A 26,115-nucleotide genomic window follows, 5' to 3' on the forward strand; every position below is an offset into this window, starting at 1 on the left:
TCACAAATAAAAACTTGATTCTGAATTACTACTGTATGATTAAATGTTTACATTCTATCTTTAAAATGGGGGTCATTACTCCAATTTCATAATGATATGAAGATTGAGAAAATACCCATAATACTTTGTATACAAGTCGTCAGTATGTGTTATTAGTTTTGTTTTGCTGATATTGTGGGTGGAAACAGGTTAGAAGCATTAGATTTACAAGATGCAGTAGACTTTCATCAAAGCCTGTCTTTACTTAGATTTGTAGAAAGATGCAGGGCAAGAAATACAGCCTGCATTGCATCTTTTTTTCCTCAGGAAACCCATCAGCTACTTGAGAACAATGCTCCTTTGCTTCTCATCTACTAGGATGTGTAGATACATATAGAGTGAGAAGCTAGTATATTTGGGATCTCTTTGGCAGAGAGCATCTGAGGCTTCAGCTTGCCACCAGTCATGTGTACAGTTCTATCCACGTAGGCCCGGAGTCCACAGGCCACACAGCAAAGTTGCATAGCAAAGAATGCTGATATAACCTTCCATGTGTATCTCTACTCTGTAATTGTTTCCAAGGAAATAAGACTGCAATTGTCATTTTCCCTGGTAGGCCTTCATTTTCCCAGAACTAATATAAACTCATAATCAGTAACAATTCTCTTGAGTTAATGTAATTATTTTCTGTGGCTGCCTTAACAGATTACTGCAAATTTGATGGTTTAAAACAACAAAGTTTATTCTTTCGTGGTTCTGGAGACTATGAGTCTAGAGTCCAGGTGTTGGCAGAACCAAGCCCCCTCTAGAGTCTCTAGAGAAAATTTTTTCCTTGCTTATTCCACGTTCTGATGGCTCTGGGCACTATATGGCCTATAGATGCATGATTTAACCTTTGGCTCTTTGTTTACGTTTAGTCTTCTCTTTGGACTATTTTAAGGATGTTTGTCAATATACATTACCAGCTAGTACAGAATAGCTTTATTTTGATAGTCTTAACATAATTACATCTACAAAGATGATTATTATTTTCAAATAAGACCACATTCACAGATTTTAGGGCTTTACTATATCTTTTTGAGGGCTACCACTCAACATACTACAGGAAGACAGTGAACATACTATCATTTCTGTTTTTAGTCATGCAGACTCATAGCTAAAGATGTAGAAACATGAGCATATCATTCATGCCTTAAGACCAGTAAAAAAAGCCTAAATGTCATAGACACAGAATCAGTGACTTTGACTTCTCTTTATAGTCTTTTGCTCTTCAGAGAAAACCAGACACTATAATGAGGAGTGTTGTTTAAAAAAATGTGTAGTGTTAAGTTTCTCCATGACAATAATTCAGCTGACCTTGATATGCAGGCATTTGAGTTGCACATATGTGGTTCTCTTGGTAAAAGTTGGTTTGATTTTGAATTAAGAGCTCAGCTCTAGGACAAATAACCTTGAACTCATCATTCATTAGTTGGGGGGTTAGTTTATAATTGTTATCATTGATAATCATTTTCCTGGGAGCTAAAAAGGATAGTGAACATACAGGCTTATTCAGACTAACATTGGATGATTCTCTGCTGAAGGAAGAAATAATCTGAATCCATTTTCTCTAACCTGTGTCTGGGGAAATCAAATTATGATCTCTTTCTATTTACTAATGTCAGTGGGCTGGAAATTGTGAAATGGCTTTTTACCCAGCTGTAGAGTTAGTAAAGCATCAGAGATTTGTTTTATTACCTTTCTTCTAAAAAATAGATAATTAATCCCTTTCATGGAAACTAATTTGATATTGTTAGTCACTAGGCATGCCTTTGTCCCATACTAATGTGCTAGTCTGGTGTGAATCTATGGTTTCATTTTCTTTTCAGTTATAGTGTAATGTAATTCTCAGTCTCAATTTTATGAAATAATGGGGCAGAAGAAGATGTATCAAGGTTATTAAGTCCTTCCTCAGTCTTGAGATACACTTAACTTTTATTCACTCCTCAAAGTGATTTAGCTGTGATCACATAGGTAATTCAGGCAAAATACCTATTCCCTTGCTCTCACTAGTTAGGCCTGCCTGTGATTGCCTGCTTAATGAAAGGCATAAGTTTAACAACTTCATTAAATTTAACATCCTACAAAATACACAAGTCATTGGGAGCATCAATGCTGCATGAGTGTTTAATAATAGGAACTAATACTTTGCAACACATTACAGTTTAGAAAGCACTTTCTTACTATTCTATTTAAAATTTGTGAGGTAGGTGGAATCATATCTATTTTAAAGATGATATAAGTGAGGGCCAGGGTAGTTATATATCTGGTAGATATCAATATCTATGGTAACAGAGCTGGTTAATTCTAGAAACATGATTGAGCATACTGGCTACTGTTTTCCTTCATACAGTATGAATTCTTTTAATTTTGACACTGTTGTTTAGCAGTTGAAGGTGATGAGCATGGGTAAACGATTTGTTCCAACTGTGCAATTTAAAAAATGATTGGGTCTTTAAGGGTTATCTGGTTGTATCACTTTATTTTATGCAATGAGAGCTGGAGATATTACTTCCCATAGTCATCTGAAAGCTCTTGGCCTAGAGAGGTCTGAGTTTACAAAGACCAATGTTTCATTCTCTTTACAGAGTGGAAAAGCTGAGGTTCAGAGAAGGCAAATATATTGGCCAACATAACAAAGCTAACTTGTGATACAGGGGATAATTTTGGATCCAGATTTCATCCATTTGTGCCTTAGCACTTAACACTAGTTTATTTTGGGATTTACATAGGTTTTACTGTAATACATAGCAATTTAAAAAATGCTCTTTAAATAGAAAACATAGGGAATATATGACTCCCACATGAGCCATAGAATGCTCTCCAAAAGTGTGAAGTTGCATCAACTGTGATTTTCTTTGAACCAATCGAGTACCCTAAGAAAGATGCGTATCTACTACTCATCACATTTAGCTACACAGAGACTTACATTAAAGGTTACAATGTAGGAATAGAATGAGCCATATTTTCTGGAAAATACACTTAAAAATAATTATCAAATGGGGAATAAATAGAATGAGCCTTATTTTCTGGCAAAGATACAAATAATTAAGAACTGGAGATATTAACAGATAAGAAGAAACTTATAAATTTGAACTTATAAATGTATTTATTGTAAAATCCTGGGTCAAAGAGAAAAATTACATCTACTGGAGACTGGGTATAGAAAATGTGTGTGTGTGTGTGTGTTTTTTTTAAATAAATGGAGTACTTCTCAGCCATAAAGAATGAGAAATTAGAGGCATTTATAGCCAAATGGATGCACATTGAGGTAATACTCTTCAGTGAAATAAATAGGACACATATGTAAATACCAAATAGTTTCTCTAGTGTGAGAAACTGGAAGTGTAAATAAGGATCAAAATGTTTAATAGATAATGTGAAATAGGAAGAAAAGTTGCAAAGGGGAGGGGCAAATAGGAGGGGTAAGGAAAAGGAAAGAGAGGAATGGAATTACCATGAGAAAAGGAAAAAAGGAAACAAAGTCTTTGTAAATAGGAAGGGATGGAGGGGTTGAAGAGAGGGCAGGGGAATGGGGAAAAAATAAGCATCAAGATATATTATGTAAGGGAACAAATCTCCAATGATGAATGTTATTATATTGTATATCTAAAATGTACCAATAAAATTAATTAAAAAATAAAAAAGAAAAGGATTAAAACTACATTTACTGTATATTTAGAAAAGATAGATGCTGAAAAAGCACTATAAGAAGGAATAAGATATAACCAAAGTAAGATATGACCAAAGTTGTACTGAGTGGAATATTCATAACCTTAAATATCTGCATTCATGTGGTTGTGGTAGCACACGCCTATAATACCAGGACTATGGGAGGCTGAGGCAAGAGGATCACAAGCTTGAGCCAGCTTGGACAATTAGGAACTTAGCAAAACCCTGTCTCAAAATTTAAAAATAAATGCATAAGTAGGACTGAAGATATAGCTCAGTGTAAAACCTCTGGGTTCAATTCCCAGTACCATCAAACCAAACCAAACCAAAAATGGAATACTACTCAGCCATAAAGAATGAGAAATTAGATTCATTCATAGGAAAATGGATACATGTTGAGGATATACTCCTAACTGAAATAAATAAGTCACACGTGTGTAAATACCAAATAGTTTCTCTGGTGTGAAAAACTATAATTGTACATAAGATCCCAATGGTCTAGCTGACAATGTGAAATAGGAAGAAAAGAGCTAAAGATGTAGGAAAGTGGGAATCGTAGGGGAAAGGTAATAAGGGAAAAGAAAAAAAATCTGAGAAAATGAAAAAATGGAAATAAAGTGTTTGTAAATGGGGAGGGGATGGGGGGTGAAGGGAGGGCAGGGACAAAGGGAAAAAATGAGAACCAAGACCTGTCATGTTAAGGTACAAGATCCCAATGATGAATGTAACTGTACTGTATACCTAAAATGTACCAATATACTCAATGAGAAAAAAAAACTAAAGCAAACCAAAAACAATCCCTGCATTAGTAAATAAAAAAGAAAAAGAATTAGGTTTGCACTGCTGGAATTTGAGATAAATCTGACAAAATATTCAACAAAAACAACCAAACCAAAAACAATCCCTGCATTAGTAAATAAAAAAGAAAAAAGAATTAGGTTTGCACTGCTGGAATTTGAGATAAATCTGACAAAATATTCAACAAAAACAAGTACAATTAAATACATATGGAATGAAATCCATATTCATTATTTGTATAATTAGGAAAAAAAAGAGTGACATCAACAAGATAGTGGAATAGTAAATCTTCAGCTCCTATTCTCTCAGAGCAAAAATACTTTGGCAGCTATCAGTGGGCTTTTATGGGAACTTTGGAATTCAGGTAGGAGGTGTCTGAAACTTGTATAGCTCAGGACTTGGACTGTTCTGAGGGGGCGTACCTGCCCTCAGGTGGCAGGTTTCCTGCCTACACCATAGGTACAAATCTGGAAATGGTCTTATCCCCGTCTGAATTCAGCTACAGTTTTGTTTATCCTTGGTTCTACCACCTGATTGGGAAAAATTTAGCTTATTTTAAAAAATGAACTTTCTGTCATTTTGTCTGTCTTTTCCAAAATTTCCAAAATGCATATATTGGTTTGTTCATTAATGCCCAATAAATTCCACGGGTTTTCTTCATTTTTTCACTTCTTCACTTTTTGTTCTCTGGATAATTTCAAGTGACTGATTTCTGAATTTGCTGATTCTTTTCTTCTTGATCAAGTTTGTTGTTGAAACATTTTGTTGCATTTTTAATTTTGGTCATTATATTATTCAGCCCCAGAATTTCTATTGTTCAAAACAATGTTAGGGCTGGGGATTTAGCTCAGCGATTCAGTGGCCTGCTGCAAGCGCAAGGACATGAGTTCAATCCCCAGTACCAAAACAAACAAACAAACAAAAAACAATGTTATGTTTGTTCTCATTTGTTCTTGTATCATTTTCCGATGTCATTAAATTATTTACCTGTGTTGTCTTGTAGCTCACTGAGCTTGACTAGAACAATTATTTTAAATTCTCTGTCAGGCAGTTCATGCATCTCCATTGCATTGGGGTTGGTTACTAGAAGTTTACTTTTTTTTTCTGTACTGTCATAGTTCTCTGATTATTTATTTATTTATTTATTTATTTATTTATTTATTTATTTTTGTTTCGGAAATTGAACTCAGGTCCTTGTGCTTGCGAGGCAGGCACTGGAACCACTGAGCTAAATCCCCGGTCTCTGATTATTTTATAATCCTTGAATCCTTGCATTGTGCTTGTGCATTTGAAGAAGCAGTCAGTCCTTCTAGACTTGATGAATAGTCCACCATAAGAAAGGCCTTCATCTCCAGAGGCGGGTGTATGGCGTACCGACTCGGGATGTGTGTTGGGGTGCCTCTTGGCACCAGATCTAGTGGTGTGGGACTAAATTTGTGAGTGCATAACACCTCAAGGTCCAGGCACCTGTTCTGACTCAGGTAGTAAGAATATTGTCAGCTGCAGAGTTGTGGGAAGCAAAAGCTGCACAATTTCCGTTGTAGTTATAAGCGCTACCAGAAATGTGAGTCCTCAGCAGCACTTCAGGGTCCAGCACCAAGCACACCTGGGTGTGTTGAAGCCAGGGCCCTGAGTCTTCTCACACACAGAAGTGGAGGCTCGCAATACAGGTTGAGACAGGCTGCATTTGTGCACAGTACTTCGTGGTGTAGCTAGTTGTATGCATGTGGTGATGGGTCTCTTGCAGGTGGTGGAGGCTAGGACCATTTATAAGTATCGAGTGGCATCACTGGTCCTGGATTCTTAGTAACTGGCCAGGACAGTTTCAGTGGGAGAAAAGGGGTAGGAAGGTGGTAGCTTGGGTAATTTTGTGTTCCAGAAAGACAAAAACCTTCAGGGTGCTCAGAGGCAAGAGTGCAAGGTCTGGAACTGCTATGCTGGCTGTTGGTTTCTTCATCAACAAAAGCTGCTAGAATCTTGTTTGGCGCAGGCTCCAGGGTCCCATGATAGCGATCTCTGTAGGGTCTTTGGTGGTGAAAGCTGTGTGTTGGAGCTTGCAGTGGTTGCAAGGGCTGCTGAGGTTCTCAGTGGCAAAGGCTGCTGCATTCTCTGAACAGCATTCTCCTGGGAGGCACCACAACACCTGCTGTATGTGGACAGTGATATTCCTCACCCTCTGTGTTCCTAGCTATTTCCAGAAGTCTTGACTGTGCTGGTCTCCATAGCCACCTGGGTGGGTTGAAACCAAAGCAGGTTCTTTGACCAGTGCCTAGAATGGCTGGGGAAGACAGACACCCGTCCTATTTTTAATTTCCCTCCCCAAGCCCTCTCTGCAATGAGATGTGCCAACCTCAGGAATGGATAAGGCAGGCAAAAACAAACTGTTCTTATCCTTTCTATGAAGTTATTCCTGATTTTTTTCTCTGTACAGTAAGTCCCTGACTTAGGAATAAGCTCTGTTTTGGAGAACATTTGCAAATTGGATTCATTCATAAGTCCAACAAAGTGAGTCTTATGTACTTTTGACACAGATTTACAGTGTAAAGCATTAAACAACCCAAATGTAAGGTCTGTTTGTATCTGTGTAAATTCACAATTCAAATATTCCTAAGCTGAGGCCTTACTGAGCTGTGTTACTGTAATATGTTAACTGGGCTCATGAGCTTTCTCAAAACTGTTTTTGCTCATGGATAGCTTTTTTTTTTTTGAGAAAGGAGTACATTTTGTATTCCATTGTCTTTCTGATGTCACCCCTCCTACCACTAGATAAAGCCTATTTTGGAAGGAGAAAAACATTATTGTTTGAGGGGAGATATTTTAATTTTGCGAGCTATTATAGTGGGTGCCTTGAAATTATATGCATGCTCATAATTCAGTACTGTAGATTTCATTAATGAGATCATTGTCCAAACTGAAAACAAAGTATTATTTTGCGTCTGTGACAATGGGGGATTTCCTCCACTGTTAAGTAAAGGGAAGTAATTATGGGAAAATGGGGCATAACATTTGATGATCTTTGAAATGGGAAGGTGCTTCCTGAGATATATAAGTGGTAGATTAAACCTAGACACACATTAAACAGATTAATCTGAGAAGAGTTATTTCTCAAGGAGGACCTTTCTTTTCAATAATCTAGATTTATATTATGAACTTGGGAGGTAATTTCTTTAGGATGCATATTTTTCCTGCTGCTGCATTGCCTACTGCTATGTTGATCATAGAGTAATATACTTAGTTTACTCCGCAGACATCTACTGAACACAATAACTTTGGTAGTCACTGAGGATAGAGCAGAGAACACATTTGACTTTGTTAATATACCATGCCAATAAATACAAGTTTGGTAGTATTCTTGGGATTATAGATAATAATTATATGGTATAATGAAACCTTATAGTCTAGCCACAGAGGTCAGGAAAGTTTTGTGAGGAGGTGATGCTTGAGCTGGGATTTCTATAGAAGGTGAAAAGCAGAGAAATGAAAAGGTCTTCTCACAGAGGAAGCAGCATATTCAAGCACTCTGAGGTGCGAGGGCACTGGAGGGAGCTATGGGATGGCATGAAAACCAGTGTGCCTGGAATGAAGAGCATGAAGGAGGGCCAGAAGTATGAGATGAAGTTTGAGGAGGAGGGAGAAGTGAAAAAATTCATTCCTTTCAAAGAACGCGTTCAAATGGATAGGGGGGCAAGGCGGGGGAGGGAAGGGGGGAGAAAAAGAATGCAAGGAAAAAAATGGAAGCAAAGCTTTTGTAAATGGGAAGGTGAAGAAGCCATGAAGGGAGGAGAGGGGAATGGGAAAAAAGAATCGAGATGTGTCATGTACAGGTACACATTTCCTACGATGAATGTCGTTTATGAGAGTTATGTGCTAATGAATAACGCTAAACATTTTATTCCTTTCATCAATTCATGGAAGGATATTAAACATTGCCATCACTTTCTTGTGTGCGTGGTACTGGGCAGTGAACTCAGAGTCTTCACGCTGAGCTACATTCCCACCCACTTTTTAAATGTTTTATTTTGAGATAGGTCTCACTGAGTTGTCCAGGCTGAGTATGAACTTGCAGTCTTTCTGTCCCCACCTCCCAGAATGCTGGGATTACAGGCATGTGTGACCATGCCCGGCTAAGAATCATTGTTTTTATATCAAAGAGAAAATCATGGATGGTAATGGGGAGAGGTATTGACAGTATCAGATTTGTGCTTAGAAAATGTTTTTTCTATTTACATTTGGAAATCCAATGGAAAGGAATTAAAGTGTAAGTCAGTTAGTTAACACTGTTACTTTAAAAATTACTTTTGTTACCATTTTGTGGCAGAACTTATAGATAAAATCTCCAGCTTTAGAAAAAGTGATACATATTGGGCTTCTCTGTCTTAGGTGGGAATAAGGGTGTTAGACAGAATTAGTCTCTTATGATTAATTTTATGTGTTAATTTAACTGGGCTATGGTGACCAGATAGTTGGTTAATAATATGCTGTTTATTTCTATGAGGGTGTTTTTGAGTAAGATAAACATTTAAATTAATGGAATTGCAGTAAGGCAGTAAGCTCTCTCTAATATAGGTGAGCCCGCTCTAATCAATTGAATGCCTGAATAGAAAAGGAATGACTTCTACTTAGCAAGAAAGAATTCTTCAAGTGCAAGGCCCAGAGTTCAGTCCCCAGTACCGGCCCCCCGCAAAAAGAAGGAATTCTGTAACAAAGGGCCTCTCGCTTGAATTACCTTAGCTCCTGTCGGGTCCTTGAGCCCGCAGACCCACTCTGCAGATTTGGACATAGCACTTCTCCATAATCAGTGCCCTCCCTTTCTCTCTGTCTCCTCTATCTTTCTCCCTTCCTCTACCTCCTTTTTTCCCTTTTCTCTTTACACTCCTCCGCATCCTAGCTTTCAAATATAATGTAATAAAGCTATAAAATATAATAAAGAACAATGATTTAAAAAATGGAAGTACCTTTTGCTTTTAGAAAACATCTGATTATTGATTAAAAAATCAAACAAACAAATGGGGTCTAGAATCCACAAGGGCATTCAACCAGAGGCTTAACTGGATAATGCTTTGTTAATTGCACCTGCTCAAACCATTCAGATTTCATTGTATGTGGGACATGTGAATCTATAGCAATTAACAGGATAAATCAGACATAGTAGAGACAGATTTAGTAAAGGGAGAACACAAATGCTTGGAGTTCTGGCAACCAGTGCACAGGAAGATACAGAAGTGGGAGCAGATAGGAAAAAGAGAAGATGCCAGAATATTGACAGGAGGATGGAAAGCTTCTAAAAATTAACATTCTTTCACCTTTTCCATATAAGTGGCCATGGTTCAGCTGTTAGCATTAGGCCACCTGGAACAGAAGAAGCCTGGGTGGGATCAGAATGGGAGGAGGGTAAAAGGGAGCATAAATATAATGGACTCCACAAAGTTCTTTAGGTCCAGTTATGGCAAAGTCAGTAAGACAATCACCATTATTGAATGTAGACAACTCTAAACCACCAAACCATTTCTTCTGTAGCATAACAGAGTACCCCTCCACCCCCATTTGCTTGCGATATTCTGTAATCTTTGCACTCTCATTTCATTTCTTTGGTTTACATATTTTCCTTATTTCTTTCCTAGTCTATCTGGATTATATAGTTAAGTTTATGATTATGAATAAAAAGTAAATAGCAACAAAAAATGTGTGCCTCAAAGTCACATCAGTTCTGCGTACCTCAATTTCCTTTTCTATGAAGTGGAGATACTAACTTCTATCTATGTTATAGAGTTATTGTGAGGTTAAAAGTATGACTATACCTCAAGTAGTTAGGATATGTTTCCAGCTTATCATCAGTACCGGTTAGCTGTATTGGAAAGAGTGCAGCTCAGTTTGAGAAAATATGAAAATTTTTGAAGTGGAGCCTGAGATCAGTTCTAGAAACTTAGTAAGTACAGTGGGTCTCTTTAGCACTTAACAGGATTGGTGCTTATAGGTCATCTCAAATGCTTAACCTCACTCTTCAGCTCTCAACTCACGTGTCACCATCTCTATAAGGGTTTCTGTGCTTATTGGTGGCTCTACTTCACTCCCTGCACAGTTATGCTGTAGCCTAGTCATCCTATTTCTTTCCCTTGTGGCACTTTCCACAATGTATAATTCTCTTTATTACTGTCCTTGTTCATCAAATGTCTTCTCACCAGAATGTCAGTTTCATAAGCACAGGACATTGTCTCTCTTCATCTCTGGTGCTGCAATTCCTAGCATGTTTCTAGTTGCATAGAAGAAGTCCATTAACTACTGTGTTGTGTGTGTTGTACATAATAGATTTTTCACTTACCTAGAAGTTCTTCTGGTAGGGAGCATGACTAGAACAAACTTTAAAATTTAGGCATTCACCTACATTGATAATTTCTCTGTGACCTTTCTTCCTTTCTGGGGGAGTTTTATTCACAAACCGCTTCTTTGCTTTCAAGCTTGTGATTAATTATCCCTATGCATTTTATATTATGTAGCCATTAATTTGCCTTATCACAATCTAAATAGATGCTTTCCCTTTCTGTCACAGGCATGGATTATTTTGGTACCTTATTATTTTTCTCACAGATGAAGAGGGTCAATGCTGAAAGTCCCAGACAGATATCTATTTGTAGATGCCTTATTTCCCATTTTAAACTTTATTTGTAGACATCACCATTCTCTTGCCTTCCAATTATAAACTTATTAAGGTAGAGTACATAAGCATGATACAGAGGTCGCAGTGGATCACCAAAGCATGAACTATTTTAACTGAAGAGAGAGGGCAATGACTTTTATAACACAAAAGGAATAGGCAAAATAAATTGTGGGACTAACTTGCAATTAACATTTTTACTCACAAACTGCTGGCACTGAGGAAAAACCACCTGGATGCAATTGCAGTAAACTGAGAATATTTAATCAGTATTGGAGGTTGGACTCTTGAATTCAGAATTTAGGTCTCTCCAAATAGATTACATGTCTTAGTCTTTAATGAGGACTTTTTGTGGGTGGGCTGGCTGGCTGCAGGTCTTTTAGCCTTTGTTTTCTGAGATGCTGTAGGAAGTTTGCTTGGCAAATTCCAATTACTTCTGATTCAGAGAGAACAGTAAAACATCGGCCAAATCTAGAAATAATTATTCTGTCTGAAACTCTAACAGAAGTATCAGATACAGCTCTGAGTTGTTAGGCAAATATTAAAGAGGTAGTTAGGTGAGATTGAAACCTGATACCGGTTGGAAGAGTAATAAGAATGGGCTGCCATAGGAATCAGGAGATATAGGATCCAACCTGAGCTGTTTCTTAGCAAGTATTTTAGCCAGCTATGTTCCCATGCTGGTTCTTGGTTCATCTGTAAAATGGAAGGGTGAACTGGATAATTTCTAATTTTTTTCTAGATATTTCTATCTGTTCAATAATCATCCAGATCAGTCCTTATTTTATATTTTGTGTTTTTTTAGTTTAACATTTTTATTTGAATTGCTAAATAAAAACATAAAAATTGTACTTATTAATGAGATACAATATGTTTTGATACATGTGTACATTATATATTGTTTAAATCAGATTAGACCTATATTTACTCATTAAACATTTATTTATGATAAAAACTTCCAAAATCATTTATTCTAGTTTTCTGAAATGTACAGTATATTATCTTTAACCATTGTCAACCTACTGTGTAATACTGTTATTAGACAAAACATTGTAGATACCTGTTAAGTTAATTGTTTCAATTATGTGGCTTAACTCTGATAACTTCCTTGTCAATTTTTGGTCTGGTTTACCTTTCTAGTTGTGAGAGAGCAGTGTTGAAGTCCTACACTATGATTGTACTGGTGTCTATATATCCTTTTATGTTTAGTAATTTTAAAAGGAAGTTAGCATGCCAACCTAGTGCATATATATTTATTGGTATATATTTATAATTATTAGATATTTGATATATAGATATAATTGTTATCTCTTCCCATTGAATTGCTCCCTTTTCCAGTATGTAGTGGTCATTTTTGTTTTTTCAGGGTCATTTTCCAGTGGTCAGTTTTGTTTTTTCTCATCAGTTTGGCTTTACATCTGCTGAGTCTGAAAAAAAGATAACTGCTCCTACTTGTTTTCAGCCTCTGGTTACATGGAATATCATTTTCAGCTTTAGTCTGTGAGCTTAATTTTGGATAAAGTGTGATACCTATAAGAAATATGTGGCTGCATTATGTCTGTCTGTGTCTTTTGGTTGGGGAGTCAAGATCATTTAAAAAATATTCAACAACATTGAAGGTTTATTGGGAAAATAAGTTATTTTTGAACACACTTGAACATATTTTATAGTATCTTATTAAAATAATAAATTATACATAAATGATTTTAATCTGTTCATTAAAGCAAATCCTTAATTTGCAAAGACTGTTTTGACATAAAGAATTATTATAATGTTATTAGTGATTCTGATCATTGTATTATTTTTCCAGGGCTGATTCTTTTGTTTTTCCTTTTATTTAACTACTTTCCCAGTTAGATGTATATTTTCTTTTGGGTTCTTTGGTGCTGGTGGCCCCCTTGTCTCTGTCTAGGATTCTCTTGAGTATTTTCTGCAGTTCTGGTTTAGTGGTCATATGTTTCTTCAGGTTTTCTGTGTCATGGAAAGTCTTCATTTCTCCATCAGTTTTGAAGGTTAGTTTCACTGGATATAGATGTGTGAGTTGACAGTTGTTTCTTTTAGTGTTTGAAAAACTTTACCCTAAGCTTTCTTGCCTTTAAGATTTGTGCTGAAAAATTGCTGTAGTTCTGTTAGGTTTACCTTTATAAGTACCTTTCTGTTTTTCTCTATTAACTTTGAGGAATCTCTCTTTTTATTGAAGTTTTGGAATCTTAATTATGATGTGTTGTAGAGAGGATATTTTCTGCTTGTGGATATTTAGAGTTCTGTATGCCTCATGTACATTTGTATTAAATTATTTTCCTAAGATTTGGATTTTTTTGCTATGATTTCAGTAAATTTTTATACCTTTTGAGTCTTCTAATTCTTTTATTTCTATAATTTTAATTTTTTGGGTCATTTAGGAACTGTTGAATCCCAGTGGCATGGTACAATAGCTTGCCATTTTTAGGGTATTATCGAGTTTATGATCTACTAGATCTATCTTGTCTTCAATTTCTGACATTCTTTCCTCCTTTTGGGAAAATTTCTACCCATGGCTTTTATGGAAGTTTTCATATCTTATAGTTCTGCTTGCTTTGTTTTCTTTAATAATTAATAATTAGAAAAATTAAACTGGTTATTCCTGTCATATTGTCTTGTTTAAATTGCTTAGTTTTGTGCTTCTTTTTTAAACTCATTGAATATTTTATTTTACAATCATTTAAGTCCTTTTTAAGGACCTTATGAAGTTGCTTATGTGTTTCTCCTTTGAGTTCTTTAAACGTATTGTTCTTTGGGTTCTTTGCCTGTAACCTATGATGCCACCTTTTAGGGAGTTAAAGGTTTTTAGAGGCATCTTGTTGCCTTGTGTTCTTATTTCTTTTGTTTTTGTGCTGCACATTGAAGATCACCTAGGGTAGACAAACTTACTACTGTGGAGATTTTTTTTTTTTTGGTTATTTTTGTCTCTCTGTGATGTGACCTTGGATTTGGTTATGTTTTGGTGTTCTTACCCCTCTTCATCCTGCTCAGCATAATATTTGGGGATGGTCTTAGCATCTAACTTTCTGGGTACTTTATCCCCAGCACCATACAGGGAGGAGAAAACAAACTACAGTAATGTTGATGACATAAGGGCAAACCAGATATTTATATACAGTAAAAACAAATTAACGGCAATAAATATTCCTCCACTTGTAATAGCAAAGAAATTAGCAATAGTAATGTAGTCAAATAGAAACTGGATGTTGATATACCATTAGAACCAGTACAAGCCAAAGTATACCATCCTTAACAATAGTATGTATGGAAACAAAGACAAAGCAAATATTGCCATACAGTAAATATGAACTAAGTACAAAAACCACATCACCAGTAACAATAGAAAATAATTAATCAGTAATAGCATAGTCAAATAAATCTCTAAAAATTAATAAAACTTAAAAGTAATGATAATAAAAAGGTGAAGTGAGAAAGGAAAAATGAAAGAAGTAAAATTTTAAAAAGAAAGAAAAGGAAGATGAGAGAAAAATGAGAAAGAATCCAGTTAAAGACTAAAAGAAAGTTAATAGTAGGTAAGAAAAGAACAGAAAAGCAAGAATTAAAAAAACCCATAAAAGTAATACAAAGATCCACCACAAAGAACAGAAAAAAGACCCTTCCCCCTGAGCAAACAAAGAAAAATTTCAGTGAATCTAAAAAACATTTTTCTTAGTGTTTGAGTGAGTGACTTCTTTCCAGTGCCTATAGTATTGGAATCCACCAGATATGGGGAAGGGATAGTGAGTCACAACTGAGCCTATTTTTTCCACCCTTCTATTTTTTGCATGTTCTACTATGCCATTTCTCCTGGGGTCAATCAATAGTGTGGTTTCTGACTTAGGGCTGTATTCACTCCAGTGGCTCTTAATGTCTGTACCTGTCTGTGCACCCCAAGCCACTGCTCTCTCTACAAAGCATCACCTTTGAGTTTTCAGGGTGATCCTTTGCTCCAGATACCCCTTTATGTATATATACTAGGCTGTGGCAGTGTCTAAACCAACCATGTTGGCTGATGGAGAAAGCAAACCATGCACTGAGGTCTTTGTTGGACCAGGATTAAGAGATGGTCCAGCTATTTGTTGGACTTAATGTCAGCTGTTTTAGGCTTACCCACCCTAGAAAACCACATGTAACTGGTCTGGCATCTCGCACAGAGGGTGAGATCACCCTCCTACCTGGCCTGAGATTATGGTTGCTTAAACTTCTCAGGACATCTCTGACTAGCCTCCTTCCTCTGTGACTGTCTCTTGTGGCGGTCTCTCCACTAGTCACTGTGGTAGGGTGACCCCAGTATTGTAGTCTTTCTATAGTTTCTGATTCCAAGTCCTAAATAGTTAATAGATTTCCAGAATGACTCATGAGAAATACAGCAGGTGTTGCAATGTGTTTCTTCTCCAGCTGTAGCCTGCCATGTGGAAGGAGTCACTTTCATAGTAAAATTGTGCAGTGTATTTGCAGTTTACAATAGTAATGGGCATTTATTGGGGCTAGTGCTTTTTGTCCCTTGTTTCTTGTTCAGGCTGCTGAGCTTCTTTGAGCTGACCTTGTATTTATGGAGACAGGTCCTTCTCCCTGGGTGACAGGGTTAGTATTCCACACTGCTTCATTCTTTTCTCTGTTTTCCTGTTTCTCCAGTTGCTCTGTGATTTCTAGTTTTATTGTTGCTTCTTTCTTGATTCCTGGAGCTCTTCTTTAACTCTTTGCTAAGTTGTTGCTTTCCAGGTATCTTGATTCTGGGTCCTGGAGAGGCTGTGATATGCTGCTGGCCGTTACATTGCCACCTTCCCCAGATTTCCCCTGCTGTTTTGATTGCTATAGGTTTGTAGTATGTTTTTTTCTCTCATTGAGTTTATTGATACATTTTAGGTATACAGTACAGTTACATTTATCATTGGGATCTTGTACCTTTACATGACAGGCCTTGGTTCTTATTTTTTCCCCTTGTCCCTGCCCTCCCTTCACTCCCTCCTCCCCTCCCCATTTACAAACACTTTATTTCCATTTTTTCATATATTTTTCCCCCTTATTACCTTTCCCCTACCCTTCCCATTTTCCCTATACCTTTATCCCTTTTCTTCCTATTTAACCTTGTCAATTATATTATTAGGATCTTATGTACTGTGGAAATCTAAGCCCTCCTTCTTTGTTCTTTTTGCTTATGACGTCTTTGACTACTTGGATATTTGGGGAGATTCTTTTTAAAAAATGTTAAAAATTAATTTTATTGGCATGTTGTAGATATACATAATAACACTCATCATAGAGGATTTGTACCCATGCATAATATATTCTGATTCTTCTTTTTTTTTTACTCCATCACAAGATCTGTTGTGATGTTACCCTTTTCATTCCTAACTGCATGGATTTGAGTGTTTTCTTTTTATTTTTTTGAGTAGGTTGGTAAAGTTTGTTCTGATCTTTATAATTTCTTCCCTCATATGAGCTTTTAGCTTAACTTAGTCTTCTTTTTTTAGAAGTTTGAGGTTCAAATAGGTTATGTACTTGAGCTCATTCTGTTTTTCTGATATAGGAATTGACCGCTGTAAATTTCCTTTTAGGACTGCTTTCCTTATGTCCCATAAGTTCCAGTTTGTTGTATTGGCATTATCATTTAATTGTAGAAGCTGTTTACATTTTTCTTTAATTTTATCTGTGACTCATTGGTCAGGAGGGTGTTATTTAATTTTCATGGGTTTATGAATTTTTTGTGGTTTGTTCTGCCATTGATTTCCAATTTCACTGCATTATGGTCTGATAATATGCATGGAAAATTTCAATTCCTTTGCATTTATGTAAGCATATTCTTTTCTTTTCTTTTCTTTTCTTTTCTTTTCTTTTCTTTTCTTTTCTTTTTTTTTTTTTTTTTTTTTTTTTTTTGGTACCAGGGATCGAACTAGGGTCCTTGTGCTTGCGAGGCAGATGGTGGAACCACTGAGCCATATCCCCAGCCCTATGTAAGTATATTCTATATGTTAGTATGTGGGTCTACTTTGGAGAATGTCCTGTGTGCAGCTAAGAAGAATGTATTCTAATGTTGTGGGGTGGGACATTGTAGACATCTACTAAGTCCATCTGTTCAAGGGTTTGGTTCAGTGATGATATTTGTTTGTTGATTATTTTTTTTTGTGTGTAGTTGATCTGTGTTTTTGTGAAAGTGCAATATTGAAGTTCCCTATTACAATTGTATTAGTGCTTTTTTGATTTTTCATGTCCATTGATATTTGTTTTATATAGTAGGGTGCACTGGATTTTGGTACATATATGTGATTATTATCTCTTCCTTGTGTATTGTTCTCTTAGTGATGATGTATTGATCTTCTTTGTCCTCTTGATCAATCTTGGCTTGAAATCCACTTTGTCTGCAAGTAGAATAACTAACCCTGATTTTTTCTGGGTTCCTGTCACATGGAGTGTAGTTTTCCATTCTTTAATTTTCAGTGTATGAATCTCTTTTTGAGTTAAATGTGTTTCTTATATGCAGATACCTTTGGATATTGTTTATCATTCCATTTTGCCAGTCTGTTATTTTTGATTGGTAAATTGAGACCATTTATATTGATGGTTGTAACTGATATGTATTGACTTACCCTGGTAATATTATATTCCTGTTGTTGGTTTTCTTTCTTTCTCCTCTGTTTAATTATTTACCTTGCCTGATGGATCCATTCTGTTGGGATTCCTGGAGTTGTAGTCTTCATTATTACTTTCTAGAATGCCCTTTAGAACATTTTGTAGTACTGGTTTTGTGGTCATGAATTTCTTTAGTTGCTCTTTGCCATGGAAGTATCTTATTTCTCCAATCATTTTGAAAGATAGTTTTGTGGGGTACATTAATCTGAGTTGGGGGTTGTTTTCTTTTAGAGCTTGAAATACTTCACTCCAAGCTCTCCTTGACTTGATGGTTGTGTTGAGAAGTCTGCTGTGATTCTGATGTGCTTTCCTCTGTAGGTGATTAATTTTTCTCTAATAGCATTTAATATTCTATTCTTGTGTTGAATTTCTGGAATCTTGACTATTACATGCCTTGGATTAGAATTTTTTGATTGTAGCTAATTGGAGTTCTGTATGTCACACTATGTCAAATTCTTTTTCTATGTTTGGGAAGTTTTCTGCCATTACTTCTGTGAACATTTTTTTATGCCATTTTCATTAAGTTTATTGGTACATTTTAGGTATAGGGAACAGTTGCATTCATCATTGGGATCTTGTACCTTTACATGATGTATCTTTGTTTTTATTTTTTCCCCATACCTTTGCCCTCCCTTCACCTGCTCCATGCTTCTCTATTTACAAAGACTTTGTTTCCATTTTTCCTTTTCTCATATTTTTTTCTTTTCTTTTTTATGCCATTTGTGCTGGGTATATTTAAATAGCATTCTTAATTTGTGTATCTTGTTGAATCTGTTTCATGTATTTCATTTCTTCTCTATGTTGGTCACTCCTGGTTTCGGTTTCCATAATTTTGCTAAGCTCCTCTTTCTTTTTATCTGTATCAACTCTGGATTCAGTAATTGTGCCTTTATGGTCATCATCTCTTTAGTTTCCTGGGAAATTATTTCTCATTTAATTTTTTAAAGCCTCATTTATCTGCTCTTTACTTCCACTGTTATCATTTCAGAGAATCCAGGTGAGTGGTTTTTAAATTGTTCCACCTCTCTGCTTTTGCCCTTTGTAAGCTGGAAGTCTGGGGTTGTATCTTGTTTCTGTGTCTCCTCATTTTCTAATTTTTTCTATTTCTTTTTTTGTTTAGTTTAGATCTTGCATTGATGCTTGTAAGTTGTTTATGGTATATGTTTTATTGATAGTATTGAGAACCCTTAAGAAATTACTACTTCTTATAGGTATCTTCCAGATGTAGTTGGGTTTTGGGTTTTGAGTCTGCTGCAAGATGTTATCTGTTCAATTTATTAGGGATGAGAAATTTCTGCCTATTTGATCTAGCTTCTCTTTCTTTGGCACTGGCCTATGCTATTATTTATGACCTTCAGGTAATCTCAGTCTTGGCATACAAGGAAAAACAACTGATTAGAATAATTATGTCACCCTGGTTAAAGTAGTACAATCAGCAATAACAATAGTTACAAACACAACCTAGAAAATGACAAATTGTGATGTCTTAATTTGCCACTTTCAATTGTATAAGTGAGATTTGTAGTTATGGAACAAAATCTAAAATAAACCAGAAAATTGTATGAGTATCTCCTCAATATGGCATTTTACCCTCAGTGGAGAAAATTTAAATGGGGTTAGGAGAAAAAATAGAAAACTAGAAGAAATGAAAGAGAATAGAAGCAAGGCTGGAGGACAAAGGAAGATTATGTAAGCTTTGAGAATTGGTGAAAAAGGCAGGAGGAGAAGAATGAAGAAAGAAACAGAAACAAGAACAGAAAAAAATGATAGCGACAAATCTAGAAACAATGTTCATTTGTATAAAAGCAAGAACAGTCAAGAAAAGGCGGAAAAAGTAATTTTAAGAAAAGCAAAGAAATAAAGAAAATCATAAAAAGCATATCTTCTTGGCTGGGGATTTAGCTCAGCAGTTTGGTGGCCTGCCTTGCAAGCGCAAAGACCCGAGTTCAATCCCCAGTACAAAAAAAAAAAAGCATGTCTTCTTTAGGTCATGTCTGTGTTGTCATTGGTAGACAGAGGGTGCAGACAAATCTAGATCTGTGTGGATTGATCACAGCAAGCCTACAGTAGAATTATGATGGTGGTGGATAATCCCAATAAACTTGTTGCTTTAGTTCCACTGAAGGTCAAGCTGCTTCTGGTTTCTGGCTGTGACTTGGGACCTGATTGTTCAACCCACAACACTCCAGTTGCCTCCTGTCATTTTGCACATGGCTCTCTGACTTCCTGCTGGGTATAACTTGACTTTGCCTCACTCCAACACTGGAAGCCACTAGATGCAACCAGACTGCAGCTGCTCTGAATTCTGAGTTAGGCACTCTTATGGTTTGTGTCTAGATGTCTCCCCAAAGTCTCATGTGGATGAAGTGGGACTTTCTTTTTCTGAGGTAGTAGAATCTGGAATCTGTGGTGCTGGAGTTAATACTCAATGACATAAAAATGATTAGTTTGGCACTGCCCTAATCCTGGTAGTCTGAATAAGATAAAAGGGGCAGAAAGATGCTATTAAGATTGTCCCTTGTTGCCTTTGTTACCTGCTGCATATTGTGTTGTTTCTCCTCTGTGATGCTTGTTTGCCATTCTCACCTTGAAGCCATTCATTAATAGACTGAAACCTCTATGAACTGTAGGCCAAATAAACCCCTTACCCATTAACTTTTGGTACCAGGCATTTTGTCTCAACAGTTAGAGAAAAAACTAACACAACTACTTTCCAAAATGGTGACCAGCCAATCGCCCTTTCCTGGGGGAATGTCTGAAGCTGAAAAACTCACTGGTCCCTGAAGTCTGCGGTATCCACTGCTCCATTCCATGGCTGCATTTCTCCATAGAGGACTATGGCCTTGCTTGTAGTTGCCATGCATCTGCAGGTTTGAGCTGCCCCTCCCATGCCTCAAGTTGGGGCTCAGGGAGGAGGAGCCTCTTTCCACCCCCCCTCTTCTGCATGGAGATTTCTGTCTTTGCTCTCTTTGTTGACTTCTAATTCTCGCTCTTGCTGGGTCCCAGGCACTAACTTCCCTTTTCCTTCTCTTTCTCACATTATTCTACTCCTGCATCTGGATTCTAAATTTTGGAGAAACTTTCTTTGCTGCTCACCATTCTGCCATCTTTTTGAAAGCTGCAGCCTCTGCAGGCTGACCCCAAAGACCCAGGGCCAGAAAGAAGTGGGCAGCCAGGCTGATTCCACACAGTTTCATTCTTCCCTAGCTCTTGCAGCTCCTTAATCACCCACATGACATTTCCAGCTGACTCTGACTGGGTTTATTGGATTTATTGAGAGAGAGGTTGAGGGACAGCAGCTGTTCCATATATGCCAGTCAGCTTGTGTGGAAAGGATCTTTTGAAGAGTGGAGAAGAAAAAAACAAAAATGAAAAGATATATCTGTGCTTTCTTTCTCCCTCCCCTCCCCAAAGCCTGTCTCTTGGGAGCAACTTTACTTTGTATTTAGCCTTGCAAATTTTTTCCTCACTCAAGTTCTACAGATCTACTTTCCTTCTTCTTTTCTCCATGCCTTTTTGTGGTTCTATAGAACTTTTAGAATTTTTTTCCTAGTACTCTGAAGAATGTTCCTTGGTATTTTGGTAGGGATTTGCCTTCAAAGATTGCTTTGAGTAGTATGTACATTTTAATATTGCCAATTCTTCTATTCAGTGAACATGGGATATCTTCACTTTTTTGTTTTCTTTACATTTTTTTGTTAATGTTTTATGATTTTCATTGTAGATATTATTTACCTCTGTTTAAATTTATTCCTAGGTATTTAACTTTTTACTTTAATTTCTAGATCAGTGTTCACTTTTAATTATTGTACGTTAAATTCCTTTCTTAATTTCTGTGTAAGATAATTTGCTATTAGCATGCAGCAGCATTAGTGATTTTTGTGTGTTGATTTCAAAACAGACATTATTTTATTTGAAACATGTTTAAATTGAGAAAGTGAAGGATAGAGGACTTTTTGTTTGACTTTCCCAAGCTTTCTTTGTATTTGGTATGAGATAGAAAATCTATCATGGAAACATGGAACTTTGCCCTACTATTTACTGTGGTTCTTGTGGAACCATGAAATCAGCCTTGAATACATCCCCTATGCTGGGTGGAATATTCCAGGCATTCTATTTCCATCTTCTTTATAGGCTATGTATTAGTGCCTTTTCTTTTGCTAATAACATAAAACTACAAACTGCATGAATTATAAAGAGAAAAGGGTCATTTTTCTTTGTGATTCTGGAGTTCTAAGGTCAGAGTGTTGCATCTGGTTATGGCCTTCTTGTAGGCAGAGTGCTGAGGTGGTGCGAGGCATCATATAGCTGGAAACAGGAACCAAATGTGTATATTTGTATTCTGGTTTCTCTCTTTCATCTAGAGCCATCAGGATTCAAATATAAGGGCACTATTTTAATAACCGTATCTACTTCTAATCACCTCCCCAAAGTCCCATCTTTAAACACTGTAGCCCTATTAAATTTTCAATCTCTTAAATGCCTTGTGATGGGGGTTAAATTTAAATAAAGACTTGGAGGATAAAATCAAATCATATACAAATGACATCACACTTTGAAGGCAAATTCTTAGTTATTTGGGGGAATAAGTAAAAACCTATTAAGTCAAGAATCCTATTTTTCTTGTTTACCTCTGTCTGTTCTACCTGGTATGTATCAGGTGCTTAATTTTTACTTATGAATTTATTAAATGAGTACTTTTTTAGTACAGAAGAGTTTTGGAAAAAGTAGGAGGGCTTGTAAATCTCCTTAATTTCATTTTCCTTTATATTATTTTTATATTTATTATTTTAATTTTCATTTGAATCTATCCTTTCTCTTTAGTATGGTTGCTGAGAAATACTGGGAGTGCTTTGATAGTCCCATAAATTCTAATTTGTTTTGAAGGAAAGAGTCATGTAGCACAGGGAGGTTCTTTTTTTTGTGTGGTAAAAACACATCTCTTCATTTCTTCTTCCTGATCTACCTGGACATCACCAAATAAATATGTTGAGTTAGAAATATCAACAATGCTATTCAATGCAGTTTTCCTTCATCCATCATGCTTGTCCTTTCATTTCTGAAACTGTCCATGAAACCCCAGGCTACTTTTTTCTCTAGGCTTTCCTGGAGCACTTTTTAGCCATCACATACACTGCATTGCAGTATATTTAGCTGCTTCTATATCTTCATTCTCAGAATAAATCTTGAATTATCATGAACTTCTTAAGGATAGAATCTTGTCCTTTTTTTTTTTTTGCATTGTTATTAGCACAGTTGTTTTACCTATGTTTACTGAGAAAGTGTTTTAGACATATCTGATGTATTTGGATACATGAACAAGGAAGAAATAAATGTTCAGTGAACAGAGCTGATATTTGGTAGCATCTAATGTGTGTCTAGGACTAATTGGGGTGCACTGGAGGGCAGAAACTAAAGAGTTTCTTTCCTGAAAGCTTCTTGAAATTGTTAGGGAGTGAGATTTCAGTCATAAAACACAAGTTCAGATTCATGAAAATGGATTAAAATCAAGGCCTAAATTAGATGGATAGAAACAATTTAGTCCTTTAGGCATTCAGAAGAGTCACAGATTTTTAAGGATGGCATCTTATTCTCTAAAGTGATTTTAATGCACTTTTTTTTTTGATACCAGGGATCGAACTCAGGACCTTTCCACACAGGCACTGTGCTGCTAAACTAAATCCCCAGCCCATAATGACATTTAAAATGCAATATAGAAACAGCTCCATTTAAATGGGCATGGTGGCACACACCTGTAATCCTAGAACTTGGGGAGCTGAAGCAGGAAGGTCACCATGAGTTAGAGTCTCATGTGGCCTACATTATGACTTTGAGGCCAACTACATAGCTAGATCTTATATCAAAAAACCAAAAACCACAGGGAAGGGTGAAGGAGGTGAAGAGAGGGCAGGGGTATGGGAAAAAATAAGAACCAAGACATATCATGTAAAGGTACAAGATCCCAATGATAAATGTAGCTGTATTGTTTGCTTTAAATGTACCAATAAACTTAATGCGGGGGGGGGGATTAAAAAACCGACCAACCAACTAACCAACTTGTGATTTTAAGGTCATCTACATAGCAAGACCCTGTAATCAAAAAACTAAAAAACCAGCCAACCAACCAACCAACAACAGCAAAACCTACAAACACATTCTAGAAATAAATAGCTATCCAATTTCATGTGTGTGTTAAATTAATAAATTATGTATTTTTTGTAACCTCTGCCTCTTAAAGTCTTACCCTTGCTATTATGTGATCACAAAGATATGTATGTATCTTTCATTTCTAATAACCCAAGCATCTGTTACTTTGGTAAATGCATTAGATTTCTTTTCTGTTAATGAGAAGTCTAATATCAGCTATTATTGTGGGATTCCTGACATTCTCCAGGCAAATATACTAGAAAATTATTTGATGATTTGTGTTACTAAACCACTATGAGCATATATTTATCTTCTATATCCCTGGGGGTGCATCTTGCTTCTTTATAACTATGACATTCTACATGAATTGAATTTTGGCTTTATGTGCAGTACTAATCCAGTTACTGAGAATATAGTAGTGAAAATACACACCCAAATGTGTATGTCAGTGTGCAGTTTGGAGTTGACATTCTGTTTAGAGAAAGAAGACAAAAATAAAAAAACCATAATAAGTAAATGGTAGGGAATATTAGCAAGGAAACATAGAACATAAGTGGAATTAAGAGCATTGACATTGCTAGTGGGGTAAGGCTGGGTAGCCTTTTTTTTTTTTTTTTTTTGGTACTGGGGATTGAACTCGGGTCCTTGAGCTTGCAAGGCAGGCCACCGAGCTGCTGAGCTAAATCCCTGGCCCTGGGTAGCCATTTTGTATATGGTGGTCATCATGGACCTTGGGGCAGTGGTAACATTTAAGCAATGACTTACAGGAGAAAATTGAGAGAGATTTTCAGGTATCTGAGGAAGAGCATTCCAGGCAGTAGGAATAGCCAGTACAAAGGCTTTGAGGAAGGAGCATACCAGCTATAAAGTGACAAAGCTCCTAAGGAGGCAGCCATGGCGGGAGTAAAAAGTAGGTGTAGATGATACTGGAGAAGGAACAAGAGAAGATCAGATGATAAAGGGTCTTAGAGGTCACTATAAATACTTCAGTTTGACTCAAAGTGGATAAATAAGCAAAGGGGACTCATGATTTTATACCATATTTTTGGGGCAAGTATTTAGAAAACCCTTAGTAGACCACTGGCCATAGAGTATTAATTTGTGTGCTTTAATGTGATCTAACCTCTGCTTTAAGGTCAGTCACCTGGCAGTATGGTGCAATGCAAATAGCCAGCTTGGGTGCTACTGTCATTCACTGCTGTTGTGTTGTGTTAGCCAGTTTTCTATTACTTTGACAAATTACTTGAGAACATCAATTCATAGGGATGGAAGATTTCTTTTGATTCACAGTTTCAGAGGTTTGGCCCAGGATTGCTTGGCCCTGTTGCTTTTGGGCTGGTGACAAGGTATTGTATCATGGTGGGGGCTACATGGTGGAGGAAATGGCTCACCTCATGACAGCTGAGAAGCAAAAAGAGAGAGAAAGGGGCAGACATTAAAAAATATCTGTAAAGATCACACAACCAATGACCTAAGTTTTTGCCAGTGGGCTTCATCTCTCATGGTTCACCACTTCCCAATAGCACTACATGCTGGGGTCCAAACCTGACAACACATGATCTCTCTTTTTTCTCTCTTCCAAACTGAGGGTTGAACTCAAGGGCTCACATATGCTAGGTCAGCACTCTTACCAACAAGGTACATCTCAAAATGTTTTTAAAATTTTATTTCAAAACAAGGTGTTACTATATTTCCCATTCTGCCCTTGAACTTGCCATCTTCCTGCTTCTACCTCCTGTGTAGGTGGGATTACAGACATGAGCCACCACGCCTGGCTAACACATGACTTTTGGGATGCGTTTAAGATTCAAATCATAACCAGGGTCATGGGTTATTATCATAAACATGAGATGAAGGTATTTAGCTAAATCAGGACAGGCAACATTTGTTTATGGACTACCTATCATTTGTCAGTAGTGGTTGTCCAGAAGGTACTGTTGTAAAGTCTTTGTGAGTGATAATCAGTGTGTACCCCAGCTTCAAGACTAGGAAGTAGTGGTGAGTGAGCTATGAGCTAAGTGGCTTTATAGTGTGAAAATTATAACATTATTCATAGTTTGATTTTAAGAGGACTGTAGAGTTTCATTGATTTTGGCTTTCAATTATGTTTATTGTGAAGTATGTATGAGAAGACCTTGTAGCTAGGAGGAGGAAAACTTTGCAAGAAATGAACTGAA

Source organism: Fukomys damarensis, unplaced genomic scaffold, assembly GCF_012274545.1.
Source record: "Fukomys damarensis isolate Sample0158 unplaced genomic scaffold, DMR_v1.0_HiC HiC_scaffold_28, whole genome shotgun sequence".
Classification (NCBI taxonomy): Eukaryota; Metazoa; Chordata; class Mammalia; order Rodentia; family Bathyergidae; genus Fukomys; species Fukomys damarensis.